Source organism: Ursus americanus, chromosome 12, assembly GCF_024610735.1.
Source record: "Ursus americanus isolate L20-20 chromosome 12, mUrsAme1.1.p, whole genome shotgun sequence".
Lineage (NCBI taxonomy): Eukaryota > Metazoa > Chordata > Mammalia > Carnivora > Ursidae > Ursus > Ursus americanus.
In genome coordinates, this window is record NC_142138.1 from 55,708,793 (window position 1) to 55,722,510 (window position 13,718).

At 35.0% G+C, this 13,718-nt stretch overlaps 1 protein-coding gene across 1 annotated transcript in view; it reads right to left on the reverse strand.

Moving 5' to 3' along the window:
• The window catches only part of LOC148109194 (uncharacterized), a 76,202-nt gene that overhangs the window by 13,075 nt on the left and 49,409 nt on the right, over positions 1-13,718 (reverse strand). The gene's annotated exons all lie outside the window — the stretch shown is intronic.

Sequence of the window (13,718 nt, forward strand, 5' to 3'; positions counted from 1 at the left end):
AATTATAACTTTTAAGCAAATTGTGGTTTAGGTGTGAAATATGGCCTGAAGAAGTGTTGAATAGAAACAAGGATATCCATTAGAAGGTTATTACGATAATCTAGGACAATGATTGTCAAAGTGTGGTCCTCAAATTGGCAAAATCAGAGTCATCCAGCAACTTGTTAGAAATGCAAATTTTCATGTTCCATTCCAGACCTGCCACATCACAAACTACAGGCTCTGTCCCAGCAGTCTGCACTGTGGCAAGCCTTCCAGAAGATGTGGATGCACACTGAAGTTTGTGAACCACTGACAGAGCAGAAGAGTGGTAGGAGATAAGATTAGTGGCTGTGGATTTGAGAGCAGAAAACACTTTTTCCAGATGTTACTGTACTGAAAACATGATGACTGATTTGGTAACAAGGAAGAAGTGAAATAACATTTGAAGTTTATGATTTGTGTGATTGATGCCTAGTGGAGCCTTTTAGAGATACAGAAATATAGGAAAATATCAGGTTTGGGGTGGTCAGTGTATGAAATACATACTGTTTCATGTTGAGACATGTCAAATCTGAAATATCAGACATTCAAGTGGAGATGTCCAGAATGGTAGGATAATAGAGGTAAAGGGATCAAGATAAAGGTGATCTTAGGAGTGATTAAGGTTGAAGAGCTAATTAAAAACATGAGAAGAAGATACGATTTCACTTATACATGGAATATTAAAAAGTTAAGCAAATGGACAAACAGCAAACCAAAACCACAATGAGGTATCACCTCACACCTGGCAGAAGAGCTAAAATCAAGAACACAAGAAATAACAGGTATTGCAAGGATGTGGAGAAAAAGGAACCTTCATTCCCATTGGTAGGAGTGTAAATTGGTGCAGCCACTGTGGAAAACAGAATGGAGGTTCCTCAAAAAATGAAAAACAGAAATACCATATGATGCAATATTCCACTACCGGATATTTACCCAAAGAAAACAAAAAAATTCAAAAAGATATATGTACCCCTATATTTATTGCAGCATTATTTACAATAGCCAGATATGGAAGCAACCTAAGTGCCCATTAATAGATGAATGGATAAAAAAGATATGGTATAGATATACAATGGAGTACTAGGAATCCATAAAAAAGAATGAGATCTTGCCATTTAGTGACAACATGGATGGACCTATAGGGTATCATGCAAAGTGAAATAAGTCAGACTGAGAAAGACAAATATCATATGATTTCACTCATATGTGGAACCTGAAAAACAAAACAAATGAATATACAAGCAAAACACAGACTCAAACCTACAAATGTAGAGAACAAATCCCTCCCCGACAGAGGGAACAGGGGTAGGAGGTTGGACAGAATGGATGAAAGGGAGTGGGAGATACATGCTTCCAATTATGGAATGAATACATCATAGCAATAAAAGGTACAGCATAGAGCATATAGTCAGTGGTGTTGTAATAGTGATGTGTGGTAACAGATGGGAGCTACCCTTGTGGTGAGCACAGCATAACACATAGAGATGTTGGATCACTACATATATCACACTAGGTCGTTCACCTGAGATTAATATAACACTATATGTCAACTACACTAAAATAAACAATTTTTTTAAAAAACCAAACTCATAAATACAGAGAACAAACTGACCCCTGGGCCTTGCTGATCCTCGAGGGACTGCCCCTCTTAGGGCTAGCCAATTTCTGGAGACAGTAAAGGACTTGCCTGGGAGCATGACTTTCATATGAAACCAACAAATTCAAAGCCCATACCTTCTGAATCTGTTAAGTTCTTTTTTTTTTTTAAGATTTTATTTATTTATTTGTCAGATAGAAGAGAGAGCACAAGCAGGGAGAGCAGAAAGCAGAGGGAGAAACAGGCTCCCTGCTGAGCAAGGAGTCTGACGTGGGGCTCAATCCCAGGACCCCGGGATCATGACCTGAGCTGAAGGCAGATGCTTAACAGACTGAGCCACCCAGGCGCCCAAGAACTGTGTTTTTACAAAAATAATGTTGAAAAAATGGAAGGACAAGGCATCAACAGGGAGAAAGTATGTGCAAATCATAGAAATGTTAAGGCACTTGTGTTCATAGTATGTAAAAAGTTACAATTCAAGAATAAGAAGACAACCCAGTAGTAAAAACTGACAAAAGATTTGAATAATTACTTCACCAAATTGGATATACAAATGACAAATATGCACATGAAATTATACTCTACATTATTAGTAATTAGGAAAATAGAAATTAAAACCACAAAAACTACCTACACACCCACTAGAATGAATATAATCAAAAAGGCTTTCTAAATGTGAGATAGAATGTAGAGACACTGGAATTCTCATACACTGCAGGTAGGAATGTAAAAATGGTACAAGCACTTTGGGAAAAGTTTGTTAGCTTCTTTAAAACGTTAAGCATACACTTAGCATACAATACAGCAATCCCACTCCCAGGTGTCTCCCAAAGTAAATGAAAACATACAACCAGATAAAGACTTGTACATGAATGAGTATAGAAGTATTATTTGTAATAGCCAAAACCTGGAAAAAATCTGGAAGTCTATCAATAGATGAACAAACAAACTGTGGTATATCTGTATAATAAACTACTACTCAGAGCTAAAAAGAAACACACAGTGATACATATAAAACACAAAAGAACCTCACAACACTATGCCATCTGAGAAAACCTGAATATAAAAACTACATGGTAGGGACGCCGGGGTGGCACAGTCAGTTAAGTGCCTGCCTTAGGCTCAGGTCATGATCCCATGGTCCTGGGACTGAGTCCTGATTCTGGCTCCTTGCTCAGCAGGGTGTTTGCTTCTCCCTCTGCCTGCTGCTCCCCTGCCTGTGCTGTCTCTCTGTCTCTGGCAAATAAATAAATAAAATCTTTAAAAAAGAAAAACTGCATGTTGTACAAATCCAATTATTTGGAATTTCTAGAAAATACAAAACTATGAAGATGGGATCATATCAGTGGTTGTCTAGGGCTGGGAGTGAGAATGGGGTTAACTCTAAATGGCATGAAGGAAATTTTGGGGGTGATGGAAGTGTTTTAAACCAGAATGTGATGATGGCTGCACATCTCAATATACTTACTAAAATTCATAGAACTACGTATTTAAAATAGGTAAAATTTCTGGCCTACAAATTATATCTCAATAAAACTATTTTAAAACATGGTATTTGCTAAGGTTGCAGAGATTGTACTTACTTGAAAACTGACTATGAAAGGAAAGAGAGAAGCATCAGAAAGCCTTGATGGAGATTTATTTTCCCTTATAAAACTGAGAAATCATTGAGCAAATGTAGTACAAAGAAGCCAGTAAAGAATAGGAGGTTAAACACATAGGAAAGAGAGGAAATAATTAATGGATCAGGATCCTTGAAGAAGCGTTCAGAAGCAAGTAGACAGATTCACTTTAGACAAAAAGGATTACCTCATCCTCTGCAATGGGAGAGGAGATGGAAAAGATAGATGAAGTTAAAGAAAACAAATGGTGGTGATAGGGCAAAAAGGCAGCAAGTGTTCTATCCTGGTGGTGTCACTTACTTAGAATTAAATGGAAAGAAAAATAAATGCCTTAGTCGTTCAGATTCTTCCTAATGGTTATGGACTCTTCAATTAGCTAGTGTGAATGCAGAGTGGCGTTCTTTCTAGCTGAAGGGAATTTATACCTGTATTTCTAACAATCCAACCTGGCAAAAATAATCTTCAGCATCAATCAACTATGAGAGGTGTGTACAGTTGGGGGTTTGAGTGCAGAAGAGTTAAGAAAAGCACCTGATTGCAACTGAAGAGAAAGCTGATTGGAATCTATAGGATTGTTGAGAACTTGACCTACAGCTGAGCATGGAGGCAAAGAGTAAATAATTGCCTCATTTCTCCTGTTGGGTGTTTTCCTTCAGTTCTACTCTGTAGCACGGAGTGGGTAAGAAAAGGCTGGTGATTAGATGGATCCATTAATGCTCCAAGTATTTCCCAAAAGTTTCTCTAACAACAGTTTCAAGTCAAGTTGATCGCTCTATCATCCTCACCTTTCTCTGCAACTAGTCCCCACTTCAACCTCCTAGTTCCATCTGCCAGTATATTTTACCTCAAAGTCCTCTTTAATTATTTTACTTGGGCCTATCTCTTCTCTGTTAAGAGTATTATGTGCAGGGAAACAATTTCTTTGGCTTTCTTGGAGTCCCACTTTAGTGCTGAGCAGTTAGTAGTAGTTAAGATTTGCTAAAATGAAAATAATTTAAAATTATTATAGAATAGCTATAAATAAACTATTTGGAAACAAAATCTTTTCTAAAATATTAGTGATAACCATATGTTTCAAATCTAATTTCTAACTTATGTTCTGCCACCAAAGAGCTTGATGGCCTCGGACAAGTGATGTAACTCCTATGAGCCTCCATTTCTTAATCTGTAAAGTGAATGGGTCGGCTTAGATAATTTTAAAAATTAGCAATGAGTTTTTTTTTCCAACTCTAAGTGAACAAAGGAACTGATGCTAATTGTGTAAAAACCAAAATAGGTAGATAGCTATAAGAAAGAAGAGAATCAGTTTTGTTTATTCCTAGATCTACTATTGCAGTTTCATGGCACAGAGTATAAGACATATAACATTATTCTGTATTTAAATATTCTTCTAGAGGGGCGCCTGGGTGGCACAGCGGTTAAGCGCCTGCCTTCGGCTCAGGGCGTGATCCCGGCGTTATGGGATCGAGCCCCACATCAGGCTCCTCCACTATGAGCCTGCTTCTTCCTCTCCCACTCCCCCTGCTTGTGTTCCCTCTCTCGCTGGCTATCTCTGTTAAATAAATAAATAAAATCTTTTTTTAAAAAAATAAATAAATAAATATTCTTCTAGAAATTGATTTTTTGCAAATATTCACAAAAATGTATTTATAATAGTCAAAAACTGGAAGCAATCCAAATGTCTAGTTACTTGTTAATGGATAAACAAATTGTGGTATATATAATGGAATGCCTTTCAGCACTAAGAAGGAAGTAGTCACTGACACATGCAACAGCATGAATGAATCTCAAAATTTGTGCTAAATGAAGCCATACACAAAGGCTACATTCCATTTATATGAAATTGTAAAGAATTTAATATAGTAAAAGGAAAAGATAATATTTCACCGAAAGGAAGTAGATTCTTAGGTGTCAGTTATGGATGACAGAGATTGTCCAGAAAGGAGCACAAAGGAACACTGCAAGTAATGGTATTCTCTTATACCTGCATTTTAGTAGTAGATTTATGCACGTAAATAATGTCAAAAAGGACTGGCAATTGGCATACCCTTTCAATGTCATATCCCACTCTTCCTGGGTAGGAAATAAAACACATGAAGGAATGAAGGAATGATATGTCCTTCATCTCATTGTTGAGATTGAGGGCAACAACATGAGTTCATAATGCGCTAAAAACAAAACAAAACAACAACAAAAAAAACCCTCAATGTTCATATGTCTGACTACATGGGATTAGTAGTAAAGAAAATGAATGTGGGGTTTATTCCTGGATAGGAAATCTCTGAAGTAAATAGTTGAGGGGATTAAAACACATCTACTATGGCTGATCATGGAATTCAGATGGTACAAAGGAAAATAAAAACAGAAGTATACTAGATGCAATGAAAATGAAAGGTCAAATGGAAAAGAGGGAATAGGTGAGCTGTAGGCGCACGAGAAATAAAGGTGCAGATATATTGCGAGTGATGACAAAGTTCCAAGTTTGCAGAAACGAAATTGAGATGTTTGGAACAAGAACATTAAATCCAGAATTTTGGAAGATACAAAATGTGGAAGTTGAAGCTGCTAACATTTATTATAAAGGGTGTCTGGGAAATGAACCTTTAAGTCAAGTAATTAAGTATTTGAAAAAAGATTAAAGAATAGGTTAGGAAGTGAGTCTCCTGTAGGCAGCCTATAGCTGGGTCTTGCTTTTTTATCCATTCAGTCACCTTATGTCTTTTGATTAGAGCATTTAGTCCATTTACATTTAAGGTAATTTTTGATAGGTATGTACTTATTGTCATCTTGTTACTTGTTTTATGGTTATTTTTGTGGTTTTTCTCTGTTCCTTTCTTCTCTTGCTGTCTTCCCTATGGTTTGATGGCTTTCTTTAGTGTTATGCTTGGATTTCTTTCTTTTTATTTTTCGTGTATCTATCATAGGTTTTTGATTTGTGGTTACCATTAGGTTCATATATAACATGTATAGTAAGAATTGATTTTTAATGAAAATTTTTGTTCTAGTGTTTGATGTTGTTGAAAGAGAAAATTTCTAAGAAACAAAAATCGATTTTAAAAATAGACGTAGTGATAAAATATATCACTGTGGAACTGAAAATGACAACTCAAAAATACAAATGCATCAATATTAACTAATTATACCCATGATAAATCTATTTCACACACATGAAAAAAGTATAATTTTAATATAATGTCTCTTTAGTAGCTCAATTTTGAATCTTTTGGAGCTAAATTTAAGTTTGCTGTAATTTTTACTTGATCATGAAGCTAAAAGCTATCCATGGAGTTAGGTTGCTTTTCTCTGAGAAAAGTTGACCTAGGATGGTAGTAAAAGATAAGGAAATCTTACCCATATTAGAAAAGGATGGAGTAAATCTAATGAATTGCTTGAAGAATCGATACTAAGCTATAGTGTAGATAAAAGTTGAGGTTATTGATTTGTTCAAAGTGGAACCTAAAGGCTGAAGTAGAAATTATGGATACATAGCATGAGCAGTATTTTTTTTTTTAATCTGCACTGCCCCCACAATGAAGGATATCATTTCAAGAAGGCATTCAGCTTTGGTTCTCAGATGAGAGTGGTGAGACCAGCTGCCAGTGATACTTAAAAGGAATTCTCACTGTTGACAGGAAGTTACAATTTCCCTCATAGAAGAAGTCTTTGATTCATGATAAAGTCTAGGAGATTAAGTAAAATCTAAGGATTTCATAAGATTGTAATATATACTTTCTTTTTTATAGTACTAAAAACTAATCAATTGCCTCATCCAATAAATATTTAATAATTATTTACCAAAGAAAAGTGAATTCTTTATAAAGGTGTTACAAAGGATTGACACTAATAGTATCTATTAAATCTTAACTCTGCTACTTGCCAAGGAGTGTTCTAAGTGCTATACATTTAAAGCATCTAATGGACAAAAACAAAAACCAAAAAAAACCTAAAAACTATTTGAGCTATTATACTATCCCCATTTTACAGAAACAAAAACTGGGACACAAAGAGATTTAAGAAGTTGATGTAACTAATAAATGAAAAGGCCAGAATTTGAACACCAATGGTGTGATCACAGATCATAACTCCATTCATTATAGATACACCAATCTTTTCATATGTATTTTTTATTGAAGTCATCTTTTTTCCACTGATGTATTTATTCTAACATGGTGAAAGTAGAAAAGAGAGCAGGACAAATTATCTCAGCATCTGGATCACTGTCTGCTAGCTCCTTTGACAACCTTCATTAATCTTTCAGAATCTTCCTCCTGGTTATAGGATTTTTCAATTAACTAGCATGAATACAGAGAAATGTCTTGACTAAATGAAGTGTATTTATACCTATAGTGTTACAATGCAGGGTGGCAAAATGATCTTTAGCATCAATCAACTCCAGCCCCACAAGATAAAATATTCCTTCTACTAAGAGAGTCAGAAGTAACTTTTATAAACAAAAGTTATCAGTTTCCTTTGTTTCTAACAAAGACCAAACTAGTAATTATCTATCTAAAAATCTGGTTTAAAGAAATAATCAGAATTATGGACAAAAATTTATGGAAAATGTGTTATTTATATTAGCAAAATTTCAAAATTATCTAAATGTCCCTACAGAAGTATAATGGTTAAACAAAGAATTGTGGATCTATAAATAGATTTTCAACCATCCATTGAAAATCATGTTTTGAAAAATAGTTAATGTCACCAAAAAATTATTGTATAATATGGGGGAAAGGATCCCAATTATACTAAAAATAAATTAGAAGGATACATTCCAAAATATTAGCAGTGATTATATCTTGGTGGTGTGATTATAGGTGATTTTAATATTCTTTTTTGTGCTTCTGTTTTCCAAATAATCTACAACATGCATATTGTGGCTTTTATAATAAAAAACATACATTAAAATAAAATTTCATAGTTGCTTTTTGAATAGTAACATGATATTTACCCTTTATACATTGTTCTATAAATACTGAGGATATGTATGGAGTTTTATATGAAAACATATTTTAGCATGCTATTTCATTTAATTATTAAAAGAAATCTATGAAGCTTCTGCCTCCTGCCAAGTTCACACAACATATTGGATTTACCCTCCAGCCTGAAGCAATAAAACAACTGGATAAAATATATGAAATAATGGTTTTGAAGACGCTGGACATCAGACCATGAAGCATATAAATTCCTGAGGAATAGGACTTAAATGAGATGATCCTTAAGATTCTCCCAGCTTACTGCTTTGAGAAATTTCCAAGATATGACACAAGGGGGTGGGGAGAAGCCTGGGCAGAAGATAATGATTCCCTGAGGAAAAACATGGATTTGTGAATCCGGACACCAAAAAAAAGCCACAATTCACAGGACAGAGCACTAAAAAAAGCTACACAGAGCAGGGACTTTGAATATCCACGATGTGGAAGAAAACTGAGGATCTAAAACCTAAGAAAGAACCAGCCTAGAAGGAACAATACCAAAGCTCACACAAGCTTGGGAATCTTGCCTGTTCCCACAGTCAAACTGGAAAACATCACACTCTACAGGGCATTGGATGGAGTACTCACAATGATTTTTTTCTCTGTAGTGGAGGAAAATTAGTCCTAGACTAAATGCTGGTCTGTTTCTGTATAACAAATCTTTAAAAAAGACCAAAAAAATGAAACTATTTCAAGCAATTTTATTGCATTCCAGAACACACCTCAAGAATATTTATAGCAATACAAAAATATCCAGCTCACAGTGAGGTAAGATCTACAATGTCTGGAATCAAACTTTTTAAGAAATAATAGGCTTGCAAAGAAGCCAGAGAAAATAACTTACAATGAGGAGAAAAATCAATCAATCAAAACTGATCCAGAACTGACACAAATGTTAGAATTAGTGGACAAGGACATTAAAGCAGTTATAATAACTGATTCCGTTTGTTCAAAAAATTAAGTTGGGAAATAGGAAATATTTAAATGAATCAAAGTAAACTTCTAGAGATGAAAACTACTCTCCTGAGAAGAAAAATACTGGAAAGTCTAATTAGCAGATTAGAACATGGAGAAGTAGAAATAAAACTATCCAAAATGAAACACACGAAAGAACAAAAGAAATAAAAAGAATAAGCACTGTGTTAGTAAAATGTGGAGATAATTCACATGATGTAATATACATATAATAGGCGTCCCAAAGCAGAGGACAGAGAGGGAGAGTTATAAAAAATTCTTCCCCCAAAAGTCCAATTTTTACATATATTTTGAAACTGTAAACCCACATATGTATCTCAAGCACCAGAAATATGGAAAAAACTACACAAGGCAAAAATTTTAAACACAATTTTAGCAAAAAAAAAAATAGTAACATATAAAAGTATAATAAATCATAATGAAGTAGAGTAATCTCAGGAATGCAAGGTTAATTTCACTGCTGAAAGCAATCAGTGTAATTTATCACAGTAACTGATTAAAAAGAAAAAATCATCCATATGGCCATCTGTGATGAGCAGACTCTAAGATGGTCCCCATGATCCTGACCAGAAGATATTTCACACCTGTATGTCATTCTCTACCTTTGAATGTGAGCAGAATCTGTGACTTGATTCTAATGGATAGACTACCACAAAGGGGAAAGGATGTATGTGACAATGTGTATATGATTAAATCACATAAAATTGTAATATCAGTATTGTTAAAAGATACTCTTCCCTGCTGGCTTTAAAGAAGCAAACTGCCATGTTGTTTGTTGCCATACGGAGAGGGCCACTCAGAGAGGTACTTATGGCAGCTTTTAGCTAACAGCCAGCAAGATAGGCCTCAGTCCTCCAACCTGCAAGCAAATGAATACTTCCAGCAAACATTTGAATTTGGATCTGAATTTGAATACAATCCTTTCTGATTCAAGCCTCACATCAGGCTGTAGCCCAGGCCAATACCTTGACCAAGCCCAGGTCTCGGGAAACCCTGAAGTAGGAGACTAAGCTAAGTAAGCACTGTCCATACTCCTGATTCTCCAAAATTGTGAAATAATAAATACATGTTGTGCTAAGTTGCTAAGTTTGTGATGTTACTGTTAGATAGCAATAGATAAATAAAATATCATCTTAATAAATGCCGAAAAAGCATTTGACAAAAATCCAAAATCTATTTCTGATTTTTAAAGTCTCAGCAAATTGAGAATTAAAGGGAACTTCCTCAACTTATTAAAGGGCATCTACAAAACACCCACATATAGAATCATAGCTAATGTTAAAACACTGAAAGGCAAGAATGTCCACTCTCATCACTTCCATTCAAGATTGCATTGAAGTTCTATCCACTGCAATAAGATAAGAAAAAGAAATAAATGGCATTAGATAGGAAAAGAAGAAGTAAAACTATATTAACAATCAACACGATCATGAACGTAGAAACAATACTCTTTACATTAACATTGTAAAATGAAATAATTTCATTATAAACCTAAGAAAATATGTACAAAATCTATATGAAGGAAACTATAAAACTCTGATAAAATAAATCAAAAACTAAATAAATGGAGAGATATTTCACATTCATGGATAAGAAGACACAATACCGTCAAGATGCCAGTTCTTCCCACATAATCTGCAAATTAAATGTAATCCCAGTCGGAATCACAGCACATTATTTTATGGACATTAACAAACTGATTCCAAAGTTTATATGGAGAGGCAAAGAAGCAGAAGAGCCAACACAGTTTTGAAAGAAAAGAACTCAGTTGAAAGACTGACACTACCCAACTTCAATGCTTACTATAAAACCCCAATAATCAATAAAGGATTATAATGGCAAAAGAATTGACAAAATACATCCATGCAACAGAACAGAGAGCCCAGAAATAGACCCATACAAATACAGGCTTAGTATCTGTCAGCTTTGACAAAGGAGCAAAGACAATGTATTAGAGCAAAGATGGTCTTTTCAACAAATGGTGTTGGAACAACTGGACATCCACATGCAAAAAAATGAGTTTAGACACAGAACTTTTACTCTTAGTAAAAATTAAGTTAAAATGGATCTTATACATAAATGTGAAATACAGAACTATGAAACTACAAAAAGATAAGAAAACCGAGAAGGCCTACGTATGGCAATGAATTTTTAGAAATTGAAAGAAAAAATTTTAAATGCATGGAAGGAAAAATTAATAAGCTGGACTTTGCATTAATATTAAAAACTTCTGCTATGCAAGGGCACTTAGGTGGCTCGGGGGGCTCCTGGGTGGCTCAGCTGTTAAGCGTCTGCCTTCGGCTCAGGTCATGATCCCAGGGTCCTGGGAAGCCTGCTCTCCCTCTCATACTCCCCTTGCTTGTGTTCCCTCTCTTGCTATCTCTGTCAAATAAATAAATAAAATCTTAAAAAAAAAATTCTGCTATGAAAAACACATTGTCAGAAGAATGAGAAGACAAGCTTCATATTGGGAGAAAATATTTGTTCAAGACACATCTGATAAAGGGTTGTTCTCCAAAATATACAAAGAACTCTTAAAATTTAATAATAAGAGAATAGGGCTCCTGGGTGGCTCAGTCAGTTGAACATCTGACTCTTGATTTTGGCTCAGGTTATGATTTCAACGTCCTGGGTTCAAACCCCACATCAGGCTCTGTGCTCAATGGGGAGTCTGCTTGAGATTGTCTCCCTCTTCCTCTGCCCCTTCCCCCACACTCTCTCTCTCTTTCTCTCAAAAATAAATAAATAAATCTTAAAAAAATAAAGAAGAAAATAAACAACCCAACTAAAAAATGGGTAAATGTTCTGAACAGAAATTTCAGAACCAAGGAAGAAGGCATATAGTTTATGAAAATATGCTCAACATAATATGTCCTTAGGGAATTGCAAACTAAAATAACAATGACATACCACTGTACACCTATTAGAATGGCCAAAATCAAAACACTGACAACACCAATACTGTTGAGCATGTGGAGGAACAGGAGCTCTCATTCATTGCTGATGGTAATGCAAAATGGTACAGCCACTTTGAAAGGCAGTTTGACAATTTCTTACAAAACTAAATATACTCATAACATATTTTCCAACAAGTGTACTTCTCGGTATTTATCTAGAAGAGTTAATAAATTATCCATAAAAACTTGCAATGGATGTTTATAGCAGCTTTATTCATAATTGCCAAAACTTGGAAGCAACCAAGATGTCCTTCAATAGGTGATGAAGGACAAATTGTGGTATATCCAAACAATGAAATATTATTTAGTGATAAAAATGAAATGAACTAACAAGCCATGAAAAGACACAGGAATCTTAAGTGTATATTACTGAGTGAAAGAAGCCAATCTGCGAAGGCTGCATATGATTATAAATATGATTCCAACTACATGACATTCTGGAAAAGGCAAAACTATGGAAAGAGTTTAAAGTTTAGTGGTTGCCAGGAGTTGGGTAGTGAGTAGGAAAGGATAGGCAGAGCACAGATGATGTTTAGGGTAGTAAAATGAGTCTACATGATACTATAATAGCAGATATATGTCATTAGACATTTGCCAAAGCCCAACAAGTAATAAATTTAAATAAAATTAAAATTTAGCACTTACAATCAGCTTGATAAAATGGGATTCCATGTACTCTCTGGTCAAAAATAATTAATATGGCCTAATGTAAATGAAAACAGGGCCTTTAAGGATTGAAATTTCTTATACAAGACCTATTTGGAAAAGGAGGAAAAGCACTCATTTCACTTCTCAGAATATACAATATTGGGTTCTTGAATAAGGCATTCAATAAAAATTTCACCTCCCTTACCAGCTTCATGTTCAGACCTCATAAATGCCATGCTGGCTTAAATAAGTTCAATTTAATTAAATAAAATATGGCATATTTCAATTGTCAGTCAAATATCAAAGGTGAATTATAGTAAAGAGTTTGACTCTATTCTTTTATTTCTGATTATTGACAGCTTTCAAGTCCTACTTCTTCCCCCTCACACACATTCTTTCTCCTATTATCCCATTTCTGGGCAAGCCCAGGTGATCCCTCCTGCAAAGCTTAAACCAGCAAGCTGCAGCACTTTTCAGGAGCCCTCACATGAGCCCCACTCCCTAACCACAATAGAACTCAAAGCTAGTTACACCCCCCTTGTTCGCTAAAGCCATTTTCAGGCCTGCTTGAGAGCTTGCTCTGCTCACCTCAGAAAGATGATGTAACAAATCTCTTCATACCCCTTTGACACATTTGTGGCATTATCAGTGTCAACATTAAATCAAATTATGAGTAAGGAGTTGAGCCCATTTCCTATGGGGTGACCATAACACGCACCAAGCCAATATTCTTAAAATCAGCAAAGAGAAAGAATCAAACATGTTGCCTTCTCCATATCAATTGTATTCCAGAATATCAAAATGCAGAAGAAATAAAAGGATGAGAAACATCAGATTGCAACTCTAATGGAATACTGGGTTTAGACAACAATCATCTGTGAAAACCATTAGATAAAAGGTTGATGGGAAACTTTGTAATAGA